At 36.3% G+C, this 20,000-nt stretch overlaps 1 long non-coding RNA gene across 2 annotated transcripts in view; it reads right to left on the bottom strand.

Annotated features, from left to right (window-relative positions):
* Positions 1 to 19,515: 19,515 nt before the first annotated feature.
* LOC138010595 (uncharacterized) overlaps positions 19,516 to 20,000 on the bottom strand; it is a 13,805-nt gene continuing 13,320 nt past the window's right edge. For both annotated transcript variants that reach the window (XR_011124500.1, XR_011124499.1), the window contains exon 4: positions 19,516 to 20,000. This exon is cut by the window's right edge and continues 3,071 nt beyond it. This is a non-coding gene — a long non-coding RNA (uncharacterized lncRNA).

The raw sequence follows: 20,000 nt of genomic DNA, 5'->3' as shown, positions 1-20,000 counted from the left end.
AATATGCATGAGGACAGGGATTAATGAATGAATATGCATGAAATGGACAGGGATTAATGAATATGCATGAAATCAATCAATATGCATGAAAAGGGCAGGAATTCATGAATACCGATTAATATGCATGAAAATTGATGAATATGCATGAAATCGATGAATATGCATGAAATGGCTAGAAATTCATAAATATGCATGAAAATTGATGAATATGCATGAAATTGATGAATATGCATGAAATGGCCAGAAATTCATAAATATGCATGAAATTGATGAATATGCATGAATTCATGAATATGCATGAACTGGATAGGAATTCATGAATATGCATGAATCGATGAATATGCATGAACTGAATAGGAATTCATGAATATGCATGAATGGCCAGAAATCGATGAATATGCATGAAAATTGATGAATATGCATGAACTGAATAGGAATTCATGAATATACATGAATCGATGAATATGCATGAACTGAATAGGAATCATGAATATGCATGAATCAATGAATATGCATGAAATGGATCGGAATTCGTGAATATGCATAAAATGGCCAGAAATCGATGAATATGCATGAAAATTGATGAATATGCATGAAATGGCCAGAAATTCATAAATATGCATGAAATTGATGAATATGCATGAACTGAATAGGAATTCATGAATATGCATAAATCGATGAATATGCATGAACTGAATAGGAATTTCATGAATATGCATGAAATGGCCAGAAATCGATGAATATGCATGAAAATTGATGAATATGCATGAACTGAATAGGAATTCATGAATATGCATGAATCAATGAATATGCATGAAATGGATCGGAATTCGTGAATATGCATGAAATGGCCAGAAATCGATGAATATGCATGAAAATTGATGAATATGCATGAAATGGCCAGAAATTCATAAATATGCATGAAATTGATGAATATGCATGAACTGAATAGGAATTCATGAATATGCATAAATCGATGAATATGCATGAACTGAATAGGAATTTCATGAATATGCATGAAATGGCCAGAAATCGATGAATATGCATGAAAATTGATGAATATGCATAAATCGATGAATATGAATTAAATGGATAGGAATTCATATGAGAATATGCATGAAATGGCCAGAAATTCATAAATATGCATGAAAATCGATGAATATGCATGAATTGGTTAGGAATTCATGAATATGCATGAAATCGATGAATGTGCATGAATGGCCAGAAGTTCATGAATATGCATGAAAATCGATGCATATGCATGAAATGGCCAGGAATTGATGAATATACATAAATCGATGAATATGCATAAATTGACAGAAATTAATGAATATGCATGAAAAAGATGAATATGCACGAAATAGACAGCGATTAATGAATATACATCAAACGGACAGGAACTGATTAATATGCATGAACATTGATAGTACGCATGAAATTTACAGGAATTGATAAACATGCATGAAATAGACAGGGAATTGATAATTATGCATGAAATGGAGGGAAGGAAGAGAGCAAATTAATTTGTATACATGAATAAGAAATGAGCATATTAGTGAACATGACAGGGAAATATAAATGGTGTCGAGGTAAAAATTTGTGACCGATGTTAAATAATGACAATTTTAATGGACGGCGTTAAATTATGTGAATGAATAACGAGGAATGTGATTATGAATTGTTTGGATCAATGTTGAGGGGAAAAGATTAATAATAATAGATTGTGAAAAATGAAGGTTATTAGAGGATAGAAAAGTGATGATGAATCACAGCAAGTTGTGTGATAATTAAAATAATGACGGTGACGAAGATTAACGAATCATCTTACCATTACCAAGTTCCCTCCATGTGCTCAAATGCTGCCTATCCTTCGCTTAAGCCTCTGGGTTGCTGGGTCAAAGACTTGCTTCTTCGATGTATGTTTATAGCAGTAAGTAGCGTTTTCTTTCGAGCCCTATAGCAGCTGTCGTGATGTACAATGTCACTGATGTGCTTTCAAAACCTCAAACAAAAAGAAAAGAGGAAACTGGCTTACATTTTGAAAACGATAAAAGCTGTTATGGTATGTAGTAATGCTAATATACATCTCTTTCACTCACCTTGCTTTAACTTGTTTGTTGCAAAGTTTCTGGCTTCAAGTGCTGAAAGAAAGCAGAAAGTTTTGCTGTGTTTTTGATTTATCTCAAAGAAAAAATGTTTAATGAATATTTTGACACATTGGTAAAGACGTCTGGACGTTTTAGTGACAAAAACGGATCAAAAGCACTTTACATTTAAAAATTGTTGTTATGGTTGTGGAGAAGGAAGTGTTTTCAGAAAATAAATTTCTTCTAGCTAACATAAAGAATTTAATTTATACACGAAAACATAGTGCAACAGTATTACTAGATGTTGGACTTAAAGATTTCGAAATGAAAATACATTTAATTTAACGAAAATGGCATTTTAAAATATTGAGCTTGGACTACCTTCGTCCATCTTGGTTGACATTTGTCTACTGGCTGAGTTAGAAGTTTATTAGTTAGTTTTACGATTTTTAAAAATCTCTTTATTATCAGGGTATTTTCATGACAATTGAAACTAGTCCACCAAAGAAAAGAGCAATCAAGGGTTTTCAATAAAATGGAAATGTAACGGTCTTATATAGTGAAAGTAGCTGCTGTGCAAGGAGGTAGTGGTCAGAGAAAGAGGGGGGGTGGGTGGGGGTAAAGGGGTTCTATTAAAAATATATGTCCTCATGAAAAGATGATGATCTCCAGATTATCATGCAAATCGAATGTACTATGTACTATGTTGTGCGGTAACGGGTGCGGATAATAAGGAAGGTAACGTACCATATTAATTATGATGTTTATTTGGGCTTGAGTTTGGAGGTATGGCAGAGCTAGGGTGGGGACGGGCAGACAACTGAGCAGGGAGGGTTGGCGAAAGGGGAAATTGAGCTTTATCTGTCTTAAGGTGTTTAAAATCTAACGGTTTTTAAAAATATATTTAAGTTTTTTTTATACGTATTCCGTGCTATAGTAATCGTCCCTAATGTTTAGTTTCAGTTTAAATCGTTCACTTGAAAGAATAATATTATTTGCTTCAACATTTTAAATATGCAATGTTTATTGTAAAAAAATGCTATTTGAATTAAGCGTTATCTTGAAAAAAGAAACGAAAGAAATGGAACGGAAAGTGTTAATGTTTTGTGAGTTATGTTTGATTTGCCACATCTACAGCCGTTGCCATGGTGTCATAATTACAGAAAAAAAGTCAAGGCAAACTCGATTTAGGGACATAAGACGATAACAAAATAATGAGACGCAGTGATTGATAGGAAGTTGTACTTACAGTCTGATCTTTAGTAGATGGCCTTGTAAATCTTGATTATCCACTGGTTATGTTCTACTTGGAATGTTCTGTTTGAAGAAATACTTTTATACAAGATTGTACCTTTTGAGTAATGCTGAGAACTTGGATTACATTAGCTGATGAGTCATTTGCAAATTACAATTCGCCTAACGAGAAATAAAGAAGATTTAATTGTACTTACGGTTGGAGAATATCCATTTGGAATTGCGACTTCTCTCTTTTCGATGACTGTATGCAGCGAATGTTAACTGTTCCGAAAACGATGTGATGTCAAAAAAAAAATGGATTCTACAATATTCGAAAACAAGAATGATAACTGTATTTGGCGGGGAGATATTATATTCTTGGTTCATTGAAGAAGTACTTACGTTGTGGAGATCCGCAGCAAAGGGCGTTGGAAATTTATTGTTTTTGCTTCTATGTGTGTCTCAAATTTGCTTTGGCGTACTTAGGCAAAATAAAATTTCATGATTATTTATTAATTGTCCAATAGAGTTACAAAATTATTAAACTTAAAATTCACTTACAGTTTGAGAGCTTTCTTCGTTAGAATGAGCTACCAAGAAGCCTGCTTCGAATTGGAATTAATCATGCTAGAGCGGTTTTCAAATGAGTGTCGTAAAACCAAAACCAAAGTAATTACTTTGGCCAATCAAAAAGGACGGAGACAATCCAGTAAACCAATCAAAACTCAAAGTAATTACACGTAGCCGACACAAAGCGCGGGAAAATGTGCACGCGCGAGCTACGATTGGTTTTGGTTTCACTTCTGATTGGTTGAAAAAGTGGCGCGAGAACTTTGAACCAATCACTGAGTGAAGTAATGCAAAACCAAAGTAATTATCTAATTACTTTCGACACTCAATGAAAACCACTCTAATCGGCATTTGGGACATAATCAACTTGGGGGATAAATATCATCTTAAGAGAAGACTTACACTGAAAATATTATCATCTGTTCTACGCGCAGTGGTAGCTCTGTTTTAAGTGCAATAAAGAGGGAAATTAATTAAAAACAGTTTACTTACGGGTTTGAGGTCTACCAATTCCGATTTTTTCCGGTACCTTGTTACTCCATTGGCAGTTTAAACTACAAGGCAAAAGGATCGGAAGTACGAAATAGTGGGTCATTAGAAAGAAAATGCTAAGGAAAAACGGAAAAATATGTTGCTGTAGAAGAAGAGTATCATAACGAGATGGAAAAAAACGCGGCTGATAGCACTTACTCACAGAAATAAAATTTGAAAGTAAATGTCACTCTTATTAAAATTAAACTGCGCTCAAGAACAATGGAGATTAGGTTCACGTAAATTTAAAGTGCCATTGTAACAAATTTTTACGAGTCTGAACAACTTTTAAATCCATTTTATCATTAGTGTTTTCCCTTCACTTTTTTATTAATTTATTTATTTCTTATAATTGAACGAAGTTTAAGTAGCAAATTATTAGCTTTCTTTCAAAAGAAATTTGTACGGATTATTAATGAAAATGAGTTGCTAAAACGAAAAAGATTTTAAAACTAAAGTTCTGTTCGTGATGATTTTAAATTTTTCTTCAAATCGGTATTTGTTTATTGGCTGAGTTGGAATTGTTTCTATTAGATTTCGTCTTACTTTTAAAGCAGCAAAATTTGTATTGCGACCGAAAAGTGTGCAGGGAGAATGGAAGGAATAGTAACGAATAGATTTTGAAGGAATGAAAATTGCGTGTTGACCTCATGTACGTTAAAAGGGTACTGTGTTACCAGGGTGGGGTGAGTGGGGTAGGGGAGTCGAGGGGGTGAATGGTAAAGGAGGAGAGGAGAGGGCTCCCTTGAAATATTACATGTCCTTATGATGCCATGGTGGCCGTTTCTAATTATGATGCAAATTAGCCATACATGGTTTACTAAAATGCTGATAATGGAAAATATATAAAAATGGGCTAGCATCCAGTGTGCAGGGAGAATGGAAGAGATGGAGATCAAAATATTTTGAGGGAATGAAAATTGCGTAATGACCATGCACGTATGAAGGCAAAAGGGTAGTATTCTAGGGGGTGGGGAGGTGAATGGTCAAGTAGGAGAGGTGAGAACCCCCTTAAATTTACATGTCCTTATGATGCCATGGTGGTTTTCAAATTATCATGCAAACTAACAACATGGTATACTAAAAAGGCTAATATTCGAAAAGAGATGATAAATTGGCTAACTTCCAGGCATCAGTAACCTTCACCACATTTGTGAAGGTTATTTGTACGAGGAGCGATTGCTCGCCACACTTTGTTATCGCGTTGTTCTTGTCTATTTGTCCAAAAAATGACAAAAAAAAAGTCGACGCGATACTTCTTGCGCAGTTTTTGACTAAAACATTGTCTTAATCAACTGTTCATGTTTTTGATGATATTCTAAGAACGCAGTTTATTTTGTTTGTGTGATAATTAGAAAGCTTTGCGTGCCCTATATCGTTGTTGGGTTAAGGTGGGAGGGGTAGCAGGGGATAGTTTGAGATGGGAGCAGGACCAGGAGTGGGGTGGGGACAGTTAGAGAACGGAGGAGGGAGGGATGGAATAATGGTGGGTTGAGGTTTAGGAGGTCTGTGTAGCGCGTGTAAATTGAACACAACTTGTTTAAAGTTGAATATTTAAGAATACATGTGTTTCAAGTTGCCACAAATTGTTCTCGAGATTTTAGTCGACCCGGCTGCTAATGTACTCTTCAGGTTTTATTTCGTTTAATTAAACAGGAGGAGGTTTTTTCGAATTAATTATGAATAGGTTTTTTCGAATTCATTATGAATAGGTTTACAGGGTTTAGTTTAATATCGGTATTAAAAGAGAATTGTTAATCTTTTGGGGGGGGGGGGGGGGGCAAGCATAAATAAGAAGAACAAGTTTGGCTTGGCGCCGCCATTTAGAATTTTATGACGCCATGCAAAAGGAATCGAGATCCTGGTGTAGAAGAAACATTTTAGCGTGTTTTATTTTTATTGTCTTTGATCGAAAAAAGGACAACACGATGTCGGGATAACGAGGTTAACTGTAAAAGAGGAGCAAAACAATGACAGTGGGATGTACTTACAATAAAAATGTCATTAACTGGTCCGAAAGGTTTCGATTCCCCATTGGTTGTTATCTGCGCATGCTCGTCTGTTTACAGCTGAAAAAAAAAAAATGTGCCTAAGAAATTTAAATTTGAGCAGGCAACAAATAGTCCTTTTAAAACACTACTTTACTATTGAAGAAGTTTAAAATGTAAGTTACTTTTTGATTTAATTTTGTCATTTGGGTTCACAATAGCTGTAACACCCATTAATCAGTCGGCAGGAGATTACAAGGTCTCCGAAAAGAAATGTTCATACGCGATGGGAGACTGGCAATTGTACTTACAATTTGAAATTGCGATGTCCGACTTCTTAATGCCTATCTTTTGCAAATTAAAATTGCTACCGCCACAAAAGACCTGCATGATGAAAAATGGGTTTTATGGTGTTAAAAAAGAACAGATATAACAGCGTTAAAAGAGATTATGCTTACCTTGTAACGCTTTTTAAATGGACGTTTAATAAATAGACTATTTCTTCCGAGCTGATTTGTTATAAACGAACCTGGGTCGCCAACTGGACTAAAATAAAAATATAAATCTAATTTAAAGAACAAGCCGAAAAGCAACAAATAGGGTAATTGGAAAAGGTACTTACTGTACCAGTTGAATGGCTCTAATCTTCCGTGTATATATATTGCCACTGCGCCTGCCTCAAACTGGAATAAATTATGTTAGATAATGGTATTTAAGGCACCACCAATCTCGCAAAATTCAACATGAAGTTCAGGAGAAAGCCATAACTTGCAGTCTGATGCCATCATTTCCTGGTCCTGCCAGTGCTGATTTTCACGAATCGGTCGTGATCTGCTTCACCTGTGCAATGATGGGGAACTATTTGGAAGTAAATTACAAATATGGTTTTTAGTAAATATTATATGCGACCAAAGTGGGTAATGAAAGGCTTACTTACTAGTGGAAGGGCTAGGACTTGTGACTTTTCCTCGACAGTCTTCTGTTTAATAGCACCTGCTTGATTTGAGATTACGTAAAAAGAAGATTATAGCACTAAAGTCGTTGAAGTATATAAATTCGGAGAATAATGTTAGGATTTCATACAAAGTCATAAAGATATTTCTTACGGTCAAAAAGGTTATTCACTGGTGTCCTCGATCATTATTCTTGGAAGGTTGCGATGTTCTAGGAAGTGATGAGACCATGTAATTGAGAGCTGAAAAGAAAAATATATATAAGGGTAAAATGAAAGTTTTACTGGACAAGAGGGGGATGGGGGAATGAAGTGTAGGGAACATTCAGTGCTGTTTACGAGAGAGAGGAAAACTCGTGAATTCACGTAAAAATTAAAGATCCAAGTGAGGTCGAAGGCTAAATATGTTTCGAGACAAGGTATGATGGAGTGGTTTACCTTGGGCCGGGGGGAGGGGTTGAATTGAGGAGTACTTCTAAAGGAATTTTAAGGTTTGAGAGGGGAGAGGGCTTGAGATGGACATTTGTTTGTTTTTTTAAGGTGAATGTCATCATGGAAAAATTGGAAGGGAATTGAGCCTAGAAACTGGCGAGGCGTCATAGTCAAATTTGAGAAAGGGGAGGATCGAGATAGGTATATACTGAGGTAGAGGTAGTAAGGGAGAAAGTATGTTATCAACTTATGGTGCAATAATAGCTAGATAAATGGGTTGGTTGGTTGATGTGATGCCTTTTTGCCCTAACAGGGTTTAGCTTCTATTCCGGATTTTACTGTTGGTGTAAGTGATTTTAAGAGACTGGCCAAGAATAGAACGAATTCATTGACTAGGGTCGGCGGATGTATTGTCAAAAGGTAAAAAAAAAAAAAAATGTAATAGCGCGGGTGGCTGAAATAGGCAAGCAGGATGAAGTGATGTGAAAGTCGTTTTTAATATTATTTTAATCGATTTATTAGTTTATCATTTATTTTTATATTTAATTCATTGTTTTAAGACTTTTATCGTGAGATGATGTTGTGCGGAAAAGAGTAAGAGCAAAGAAAGAATTTGCAAAGTGAAGTAGATTATTGTGTGAAATTTCGAGAAATAGATAATTCGTTGTGCTATTGGCAAACACTAAATTGCGGTAGTTTTACCTACGATCTCTTGTCGTTGTGTCCAAGGTTCTTTAACTGCTGCAGTAATCGTAAAAATATCATCACTTATTAGTTCAAAACGGAAAATAGCTGTACGCAAATGGTATAAAAAAGGAGGTAGGTACTCACTTAGTAGACGATACTAGCGGATGTGGCAGGTGGAGAACGAAATTCATCGTCTTCTGCGGAAAAGACCTACCTAGAAAAAGGATGGAATAACGGAACACATGCGCAATATCAAAGAAGTACTTACTGTTTGATGCAAGCGGCCTTCAATAACGCCGAAGGATTTGAATTTTTTGCACTGAGTGTTTCTTTTGGTAAAAATAAAATGAGGAAGTTGAGTTGTGAATATTATACAGGGGGTGAATTAATTTAAAGCTAGTGAAGATAAAAAAAAGTACTTACGGTTTCCATGGTAATTACTAGCGTTTCAGATGTCTATATACTGGTTTTCGTGTGAATACGGCTAAAAGGTTTTTTGGGGAAAAGAAAGGTCTGACAATATCAATAATATTAGTATTATACTATTTATTACTCAACGAGTGATTTAACTACGTAAAGCCTAATTAAGAATTTAATGATATAGTATACTTACAATCTGGAGATCTTCTAACTTCAAGCTTTGTCAATTGTGTTGCAAGGCTTCGTGCTGCAAATTCCCTGGAAAACTGTAAAGAGTTGAAAAAAAAAAAACGTCTTTATTAGTAACTTTGCAATTTTGTGCCTGGTGTCACTAAGTTTGTGATGATTTAGGGTGAAACCCTCGCTAGAAATCGGTTGGTTGAGGTGATGTATATCTGTACTTACGTTGTTCACCGCCGAATCCGGATCTAAATATTGGGAAAGAATGAAAAATTTCATTGATTGGGGTTGGGAGGTTGGGGAAAAAAGATATGAAATGTAATAGCATAGGCATTGTAGATGAAAAGATGTAACAAAGGAATTTTTGCCTTTTAAAATCAATTTAATAGTTGATAATTTATTTTTAAATTTTTAAATTATTTTTTAAATTTTTAAATTATTTTTTAAAATGTTATAATGAGTGGATGGTGTGCGGAAAACAGAAAGAGATTTTGCAATTCTTGGAAAATAGAGTTCAGTTATCGTTTGATTGCTGTGCTGTTGGGTGGTAATAAATACTAATTTGCGCTAGTTTTACCGACGATCTCTGTCGCTCTCTTTAAGGTTCCCTGGGCGGTATTTTGAGTCTTTGTGAACAAGGAGGTTTAAGCGGATAGTAGTGCATTGCTTCAAATGAGGGAGATGAGTATTCTTTCAAAGCGCAGAAACGCTCGATTAGTTGGAAAATAGCGCAAGATTTAAGGGATTGTTTATTTGCAACAATTGAAATGGTATTATAAAAGGGGTGCGGCCGAAATCCCAAACAGCTGTAAGAGAAGGCTATTAACAAAAGGTACTCACTGCGCAGATGTTACTAGTGATTGTAAAACTTGAAGAACGGTATTCACGGTTTCTGTGGGATTGAAGAACAGGACACAATTAACAAATTTTGCAGATAGAAGTGACACAATATTAGTACTTACAGCTCGATGCTGGTAGCCTTTAATCAAAGCCTCGGGGTTTCAATATGTTGCGATGAGTCTGTATGTACTGGTGAAAAAAAAAAGTGAAGTCAGTGTGAATATTATGCATGGAATTAATCAAGGCTAGTTGAAACTCGAAAAATGTACTTACGATTTCCATGGCAATTACTTCTGATGTCTATGTACTGGTTTGCGAGTGAATACGGGTAAAGTTGAAAATAACCGGTCTAAAAATATCAACATGATAAAGTAGTTTTATTATCCAACAACAATTGTAATAACATTGTAACTGATGGCACCTAAATAGGAAATGGCTGTGGTTACTGCATCTGGTTCTCTTTTTGGAGTCTGCCCTTGCGAATTAGATCCGTCTGAAATGGATTGGTAATTTACAAGAGAGAATATCTGAACTTGTCAGTTGACATGTTGTGATCGCACTTACCATGAACGTAACGAAACCTTGGAATCTTTCCTTGTGGCTCTAGATCTGTTGGAAAAGTGTTAGGAAAGCGAGAAGGATTCGTTAAAGGGATCTAAATTAGGAGGATAATTGGTGTGCTCAGGTTGCAATAAATGATAAAGTACGTAAAGAGTATAAAAATCGAACACTTACGGTTTGTAGATCTTTAACTTACAACTGTCAGTGTTGTTGCAAGTTTCTTATTAAGAAGGTTGTAAACTGTAATGATGATATAGCTGTGGAAAAAAAAAGAAGGTACATTTGTGATTTTCAGCTTAAAATAAATAATTTGCTAAATATTTGTTAATGATGGAGGGTACAATAGTAGCTTGAAATGTACGGAGTTTAAATCCGTTTCAGGATGAAAATAACTATTGGTGTCACTCGTTTAAGAAATTGGCCAAGATTACAATGAATGCGGACTACTGAAATAGGAGTCAAGATGAAATGATGCGAGAGAGTCTTCTTTAATATTTTTTCAAGCAAATTTAATAGTTTATCGTTTATAGTTTATCGAGTTATTCATTGTTTTAGAACATTTTTATCGTGAGATGATGATATGATGAGCGGAAAAGAGGAAGAAGATAGAAAGACAGATGAGAAGGGTTTTCAAAGTTTTTGAAAGCAAAGTTAAATTATTGTGAGAAATTTCGAGGAATTTATGATTTGTTGTGCTTTTGGCTAGAAATAGCATTAATTGCTAGAGTTTTTACCGATGATCTTTCGTCGTTGTGTCCAAGGTTCCCTGAGCAGTTTTTAGAGGCTCTGATAGTGGTATCCTCAGTGGCTGGTAAATCTGTTGGCTAAGGAAACGAATGTATTTTCAAAGCGCAGAGACACTAGATTTGTTGCAAAAGGAGCGCGAGATTTTCTAAGGGTTCTTTAATTGCAGCAATTGCAACAACGGTCGTGACACCAAAATGCGAAGTGGCTGTAAGTGAAGTGTATTAATTTAAAACAAGTACTCACTGTGCGGACATTGCCAGTGGGTGTGAGACGTGGAGTACCAAATTCACTGTTTTCTGCGGATAAGACCCACCTGGAAAATGGATGGAATGAGGGAACACATGCGCAATATCAAATATCAAAGAAGTACTTACTGTTTGATGTAAGCGGCCTCCAATCACGGCGAAGGATTTGAATTTTCCGAGGGTTTAGCTTTTGGCCAAAATAAAATAAGGAACTTCAGTGTGATTATTAAACAGGGTGTGAATTAATACAAGGCTAGCGAAGATAAAGAAAAGTACTTACGGTTTCCATGGTAATTAGTAGCGTTTCCGATCTCTATGTACTGGATTCGTTTGGGTAAGCCTATCTGAGAATATTTTTTGGGAAAAAAAAAAAAGAAAAAAAAAAGTCTGACAATATTAATGATCGAGTAGTGTTTATTACCCAACTCTATGACAGAGTTGTTGATATGTGTGAAAGCAAGAGCTCAAAAAAGGTTCCAAATGATAAGCTCCAGTTAAAGGCTAATTAATGATTATACTTACACAATGTGGAATTTTTTTACCTGGAAGCTTTGTCAATTGTGTTGGAAGGCTTCATGTTGCAAATTTCTTGGAAAACTGTAACGAGAGGAGTTTTAAAATAAAGTCCATTAGTAACATTATAATTTTGTGCCTGGTGTCACGAAGTCTGATGATTTAGGGTGTAACCCTCGCTTGAAATAAGTTGGTTGAGGTGATGTCTATCTGTACCTACGAATACGGATTTAAGTATTGGTAAAGAATGAAATTGATTCATGGACGAAGGAGGGCGGGGAGAAGCACTGACGACCGAAATAGGCAGTGTGGATGAAATGTGACAAAGTCATTTAAGTTTTTAATCAATTTAACAGTTTATTATTTGTTTTAAATATTTAAATTAATATTTTCATTTTTGAATATTATAACGAGTGTATGGTTTGAGGAAAAGAAAGATTTTCCAATTTTTGGAAATAGCGTTCAGTTATGGTTATATAATGTTGTGCTGTTGGGAAGTAATAAATACCAATTTGCGCTGGTCTTCCCGACGATCTGTGTTGTTGTGTTAAGGTTCCCTGAGCAGTGTGGTCAAGGTATTCCGAGCCGATAGTGCTGTATTGCTTCGAATGAAGGGAACAAGTATTTTTTTCGAAGTTCAGGGACGCTTGATTGGTTGGTAAATTAGCGCAAAATTTGAGTGATCGCTTAATTGGAACATTTGTAATAATTAATATCAGGGATGTGGCCGAAATTCAAAATGACTGTAAGAAGGCTATTCAAAAAAACGAAGTACTCACTGTGCAGATATTTCGAGTGGGTGTGACACATAGAGAACGGAATTTACCGTCTTCTGTGGATTGAATAACAGGACAAGATTTAACATATTTTGCGGATAATCAGTGAGAAAAAAAGTACTTACAGCTCGATGCTGGTAGCCTCCCTGTCACAGTCCCGGAATTTTATTTTGTTGCAACGAGTCTCTAGCTGCCGGTAAAAATAAGGGTGAATATTATAGAAATGAACACCGAAAAGTGTACTTACGGTTTGCATGGCAATTACTTGCGTTGATGTCTATGTACTGGTTTCGAGTGAATTACGGGTAAAGTTGAAAATAAACAGGTCTAAAAAATATTAAGTAATGGTCCGGCTAAGAAGCAGGCAGCCCAGCGGCAAAAGTACTTAGAAGCTGCTGCTCCAATCGAGGCATCTGATTGGCTAATATCGGAAAATGTCGAAAAAAGATGAGAAAAAAATGAAAAAAAAGCCTTTTTTGGATTTCTTCTTCCCCATGCCCTTGATCTCTGTCTCTCGGCCAAATTTGGGCATTGTTCTATGCGCCATTCGCCAATCGGCAAATGGCGCATAGAATCTTGACGATATTTACAAACATAGTTTTTGAAGGCATAATGATTTGTTCTACGAAACAGAATCTAATTTTTTAGACGGCAAGTCGATTACATTTTTCATTGAAATTCAAATTTCGCGCTTTTAGCTGCTTACACCAATGGGAACAGCCGAACTTAATTTGATTAAAAATGTTGGCACATTTTAACTAACCGACGCTATTGCCGCGGGCTATTGTTTTTCTGCCTGCTTCTTAGCCGGACCATTACTTAAACATGATAAAAGTAGTATTCATTATCTAACAACGATTGCTGCTATAACATTGTAAATTATGGTAGGTAAATGGAAAATGGCTGTTAGAAAAAGACTATTAAAAAAGATGTTCTCACTGTGTGGACGTTGCTAGTGGGTGTGAGAAGTGAAGAATCACATTCACAGTCTGCTGCGGAGAAGACGTATCTGAAAACGGAGAGATCAACAGGAGACACTTAACTGATATTCTTCTGATGAACAGTGTCAAAAGGATAACTTACAGTTCGATGATGACAGTCCCCAGGAACGGTGTAAGATCTTTTTGGTAAAAATAAGCAAGTTCCAGAGTGAATATTATAGTATAAAGCATTTATTAAGGTTAGAGATAATTACGAAAAATGTACTGATGGTTTCTATGGCAATTACCTACTGGCGTTTCATATGTCTACAGACTGGTCCTCGACTGAATAAGTGTAAAGATGAAAATATACGGGTTTGAAAATATTAACATGATAAAAGTAGTATTATCCAACTCTACGGGTAATCTAAATACGTAAAGGCAATTAATGATACACTTACGCTTTGGTGATCTTTAAACTGCATCCTTTTTCAGTTTTGTTGCACATTTCGTGGAAGCTGTAAATTACGAGAATAAAGAAGTGACACAGAATTAACTCTATTAATGATTTTATAACTTTGGGCCTGGTTTCGTAAGTCTCCAATGATTATGGGTGCAATACTACACGAGCTAGAAATGTGTTGATCGAGATGATTTATCTCTAGTATCTACGAAGTTGAGCTTCGAATCCGGACTCGACTATTCTTGTCAGTGGTTTAAGAACGGAATGTATTTAAATGACTGCAGCTGAAGGGGAGAGATTGTGAAAAGAATATCAAAATGTAATAGACAGACGAGAGAAAAAGCGAGTGAGGATAGAAGGATTTGATAGTCATTTTATTTTTTTAAAGTTATTTATGGTTTATTACTTTATTTTCACGTTTATTTGTTTGTTTTTAAAAAGTTATCATGAGTGGATGCGGAATAGAAGAAAAATGAGAAAGATAAATGGGAAGGATTTTCCACATTTGAAATTATCGATTGAAATTTCGGTAGATGGGAGGTTTGTTGCCCTTTCTGCCTAGTAAGAAAATATTGGCTAGAAACAAATTTTATCGATAGTTTTACTGACGATCTCTGTGTGCGCGTCTAATGTAAGGGCTGCATAGCACTTTTTGGAAGTACGGGAAAATTCGAGTAAGTCATGCTACGGTTTAAAATTAAATTCAGTGAAAGTGCTTCCATTTTTGTTGGGATTCTTTCATTGTAACAGTTGCAAAAAAAGTTAACCGATGAATCCTAAATGACAAATGGCTGTAACTAAAGAGAAGAATATCAAAAAAGTACTCACCGTGTGGAAGTTACAAATGGAGAAGGGCGTTTCCCGTCTGCTGCAGACAAGACGCACCTGATAATTGGGTTAAATAACAGGATATTTTCAATATATTTTGCGAATGAGAGGTACTTACACAGATCGATGCTAGCAGTCTCCAATAATTTTGTAGGATTTGGATTTCTTGTAATGTCCCCCTAACTGCTGAAAAGAAGCAAGTTCAGTGTTTGTAGGAGGTTTTTATGTGACATCATCGCCTCCATGTTGACGGACGAAAACAAAAGATCTTTCATTAGCTTCTCTTGTTTGTCCCCCAGAAGTCGTACATTTCTCTATTGTTATTGGTGTATCTAGAGGTTAGTTGAAAACGTCTTATACAGGGTATTTACACAAAGGCTAATGAAGACCAAAAGAGTACTTACAGTTTGCGTGGTAGTTACGAGCGTTTTTTTGTCCATGCAGTGGTCTTAAATTGAATACGGCTAAAAGAATAAACGGGTTTGAGAGTATTAACATGATAATTTAAAATACAATCATTTTCCAACTCTGATTTCTTAAGTACGTTCAAATGGTGTGATCAAGTCATTTTAAATTTGCTTTCAGTAGATGGAACAGTTCATCATTTTTACAACGACTGAGAACGAAAGCGGAAACGTTTGTAAAAATAGATAGAATAAGGGGACCCGTTTAACATAGTTTCCAGAAGAATGTTAATGACGTACTCACAATTCGATGTTAGCAGTCTCCAATAAAAGGGTAGAATTTGTATTTTTTGCAATAAGCCTCTAGCTACGGGCAACAATGAGGATGTTCAGTGTGAAAATTTGTAGGATATGAAGGCTAATGTAGACTTAGAAAAATACTTACGGTTTCCATAGCAATCACTGGTCGTTCAGATTCGTCCATATGCTGGTTTATAGATGAGTGAAAGCGGCTAAAAGTTGAGAATAAACACGGTTGACGGTGTTAAATAGAAAAGTACTTTCTTAACAACACGGAACACTTTTTGAAAACTGTTTTAATTGAAATGAACTTGTTAAATTAATTACTGTCAAAAACAAATTCGAGTTATGGTATAAATGAAACCATTAGAATTTTTTATGTTATGATAAAAGACAGAAGTTAAGATGCATTTGCTGAGCTCTGGGTCGAGTTCTGTGCGCAAAATTTAGACCGAATGGGGTGACAATCCTAATTTCTTTTTACATAATTGCTTGGCCCAAAATGATAAAAGCTTTAAGAAAACGGTCCTAGAAAGGGTATCTTCAGGTCATTTTTCCCTACTTAAATTTATAGATCTTATTTCAAGGAATTGCGAGTGCCTTATGGACCTGAACTCTAAATTTAACCATTGGGAAGGGATTAAACAATGACCTCATGAATATTAAGCAATAGGTTTATAGTGACAGGGGGTTCAGTGCCTGGACAAACTCGTAGAGAATTACATGACCTCATGACGTGTATTGACAAGGAAAACTTTGGTGTCAGGGATAAAGGAGTAAGTTGTAATGTTGTTATGATGATCATGAAAAAAATAATGGAAGTCTTTTAAGAGACGCAGACAAGAGATGGGGAGGGAAAGAATGGAAACAAGACACGGAAAAAGTAGGGAGGGGAGGGGAAATTGGCATGTTCTCATGATAGGTAATAAGAGGGGTGGGGTGAGTGAATAGTCTGCCTTATAAACGAACATTACGTTTACATAGTAGTCCATATCCCTTGTTTCCCTTTGTTCTTTCATTATTTGCTTAATCACAAATGGGGACATGACCAAGACAACGCAAAAAGATGGATTTTAACGAAATGTTAAAACACACCGCACCTTAAAGATAAGGTTTTCTGCATTTTAAGTAAGTGAAAGGAATGTGCCACAAAAGTTTAAATTAAAAATCTCGGGGTCTTTTAAAAAGATTACACGTTCGGAGTTGTCCCAAACGTTACTGATGCCAGGGTTTGGTTTCTTCGACCTCAGAGCGGGTATGGCACCAAATCTTGTGTGTTTGCAAATGTGGCTGTGGGTAATAGGAAAATATGTGAACGAATTTCACCAATTGTATTGATGGAAATATGAAAAGTTTGTATACTTTTATAATTACTACAAAGATGGTAATTTCGTCAACATTAGAGTCACAAGTTGCAACGCGTCCGATTTTTAAGAGACGAGATGAAAGGGCGTTATATTAAGAGAATTATACGACGGGTGCAAGATCCAAATCGGTCCGTCGCTCGTTCGCTCACTTAATTTGTCGGGAGAAAAGTTGTTTCTTAGTTTGCGAAGCTTAACCACAAACATGTTTGCTGGTTGCGACTCTTATCGATGAAATTCACTTTTGTTCTCGTCTAAAACCTGTTGGAAATTTGGAAAGCAGTATTTTGGGAATTTTCTAACAAGTACGTTGAAGCCTAAATTTTGAGGGCTATTTGTTGAAGACATTTTAGAGAATGGAGTTCAGTGAAGAAATAAAATATAATACGAAGTGGAATAAATTAGAAAAACTCGACCCTTTCACGGCAGAATTCACTTAACGAGAGCTAATTCTCAAGAGAAGTGCACCACAAAACAGAGAAGCGCCCACTAAAGTGTGATAACTTTGTGCGCCGTCAAATTGTTTGTGCACGCACATACTTCACCTTTACTGTGGTCCGTCTTTTAATTTGTCTTCTCGAAGTCGTCCTTATGTTGGAACGCCGCGTCATGTTCGTCAAGATTACGTCTTCTTCCAGCAACGATAGTCCGATAAACTTCCACGGCAAAGGCAAAACGCTGTTTGCCCGGAGGCGAAGCGATGAGTCTCAAAATTGAGCTCCAATTTATTTAGTTCACGACGGTTGCTGATTGGCTGGTAGCCGTAAATTCCAATGCCTAACCGAAGTGACAATAAAGTGTGCCACGTGTAACCTCGTGTTTGCGACATCTACTCGAGGAAAACGTCACCGATGTGCTTTCGCCATGAAAATCAGTGCTATTGTTGCTAATTTGGCGTCCCTTCCAAATTTACTCTTCTGAATGCAAATTGCAATAGGGAGACAATTTTTCATGCAAGATTAATGCATGATTATAATGGTAAAGAATCTTTATATGCCGATTTGTTTTTTTGTAATCAAATCTGTAACGTAAACGCCGCAACGAAACGCTTTGAAAACACGTGCTGCACGCTTCAAGTGTGTGTTGAGCATTTTGGTACAAGTCCGTGCAGAAGGCAAGCGGGAAATTATCAAATGCACGGATTTCGTGAAAAACACTGACATCTCAAGGTGAAGTGTTTGTTTTGTTTTTAAATACAAAACAAGACCTTACAACTGACATTCTCCTTGGTTATGAAACCAATTGAAAACATGAAATAATAAGAAAATATGGCGAAAGCGTTTTTTTTCGTTGTCTTTAATTTAAGGAAGGAAAAGTCGGGTTAACCCACGTTGCGCCTGTTCTCGGTTTTTGGTGCGTGGCCAATGGGAATGTACTGATCCAGTCACGTGGACAAATGTTGACTGAGAAGTGGGTGGATTTGAGACACGACAATGGCACGTGACAAGTTTATTTTTATTGGACAATTCTGCGAAAGTCACGGACAATGTAAAAGCATAAAAAAACAAACTAACGAACAAACGATAGAACTGAACGACGTTTCGGTGTCATCATGAGGTCATTTTACATTTCACGTGCGATAAAAATTAGCTGTCAAAAAATTATATAATGCGCCCAAGATGCATAATGCATGATGCTTGAAAATGGGGTCACGGTGACACCGAAACGTCGTTAAATTCCATCGCTTATATTTTCTTGTCTTTGTTTTACTAAACCGTTGCTTATAATCAAAGAAACAAACAAAATGTGTTTTACACGTTATGTCATGGACGCCGCGTTCGATACCACAAACAATAAATCTCTCATTAACTTCTTTTGTTTGTCAAGCAAGTTTTGTACATATCGCTGATGATGTGCCTTCCTCTGAAGGGGTAGTTACAAACAAAAGATATAATATATTACACTTATTAACAATTTGAGGCCAGTTATCAATGACTTCGCGCTTTTGAAGCGAAACTCGGCCACTGAATTATTTTTTTCCATTACATCTATTTTTTGAACCATTTGCACGTTTTAAATAGCATTTCCAAGCGATGGTACGCGGAAAACTGTATTTATAGGCGGGTTTAATTTCAGGTTACGTTATAACCGCCATGTTTGATGAGCATCATGGTCACTTCATCGTCGTCTTTATTGTCACTCTCCGGTCGTCATGGTAATCACAAAGGAAGCAGGGATGGCCCCGTGATAGCGGACTGGGGGGGGGGGGACTGAGGCAGGGGGGGGGGGGGGGGGGACACTCAATACATCCAGGTTGATTTTGTCTGTGATCCGAGAGATTTTTCTGCAGTACTCTGGTCTTCCCCCCCTTCATCGAAAAACAACATTTGATTTGATTTCTAGTCTCCCCAATCCAGTGAAGCGCTTGTCCTCGGCTCAATAACCTTGAAATTTCAATAAAAGTGATGTTCTCGATAATGATGGTGATGGCGATTATCGTAAGACCAAACTAAAAAGGCAAAATTCAACCATTTCACTCTTTTATTTCTTTCGGCCAGTTGAGATACTACTTCAGAGAGATGACACTATTTTTGTCAAATTCCTCGAATAGAAGTACAAAATGCTTCCCTTCGGGTACCTTATAACTCTTTCTACCTCGCTTCAAACCCAGGCGGTTTGGCGGAATGAAACTTTGCAATATTGTTGTTTCTTCAGATCTTGTAAATCTGTTGGAAGGCCAGCTCTCTAAAATAGACGAATCATAGTTTCAAAATTGTTTTTAGGACCCGGAAAATTAAATTTCGCGAAACGGGCCCCTGATCACAGATTGAAACCTTTTTTTGCTAAATCTAGCATATTTTGTCCTTTATTTTTCACTTCACGAGCCGTAGTCTGATTCCTTCACGTGGAATCAGACAGCCGGTCAACTGTTCCAAGGCCGAGTTTGTGTAAGGAATAAGTCTAGATGATATCACATACTGCGTTAAGGACGGTGCCTACTAATTCAAAGGTATTT

This window comes from Montipora foliosa, chromosome 7, assembly GCF_036669935.1.
Source record: "Montipora foliosa isolate CH-2021 chromosome 7, ASM3666993v2, whole genome shotgun sequence".
Taxonomy (NCBI): Eukaryota; Metazoa; Cnidaria; class Anthozoa; order Scleractinia; family Acroporidae; genus Montipora; species Montipora foliosa.
This window is presented reverse-complemented; position numbering and strand designations above follow the sequence as displayed.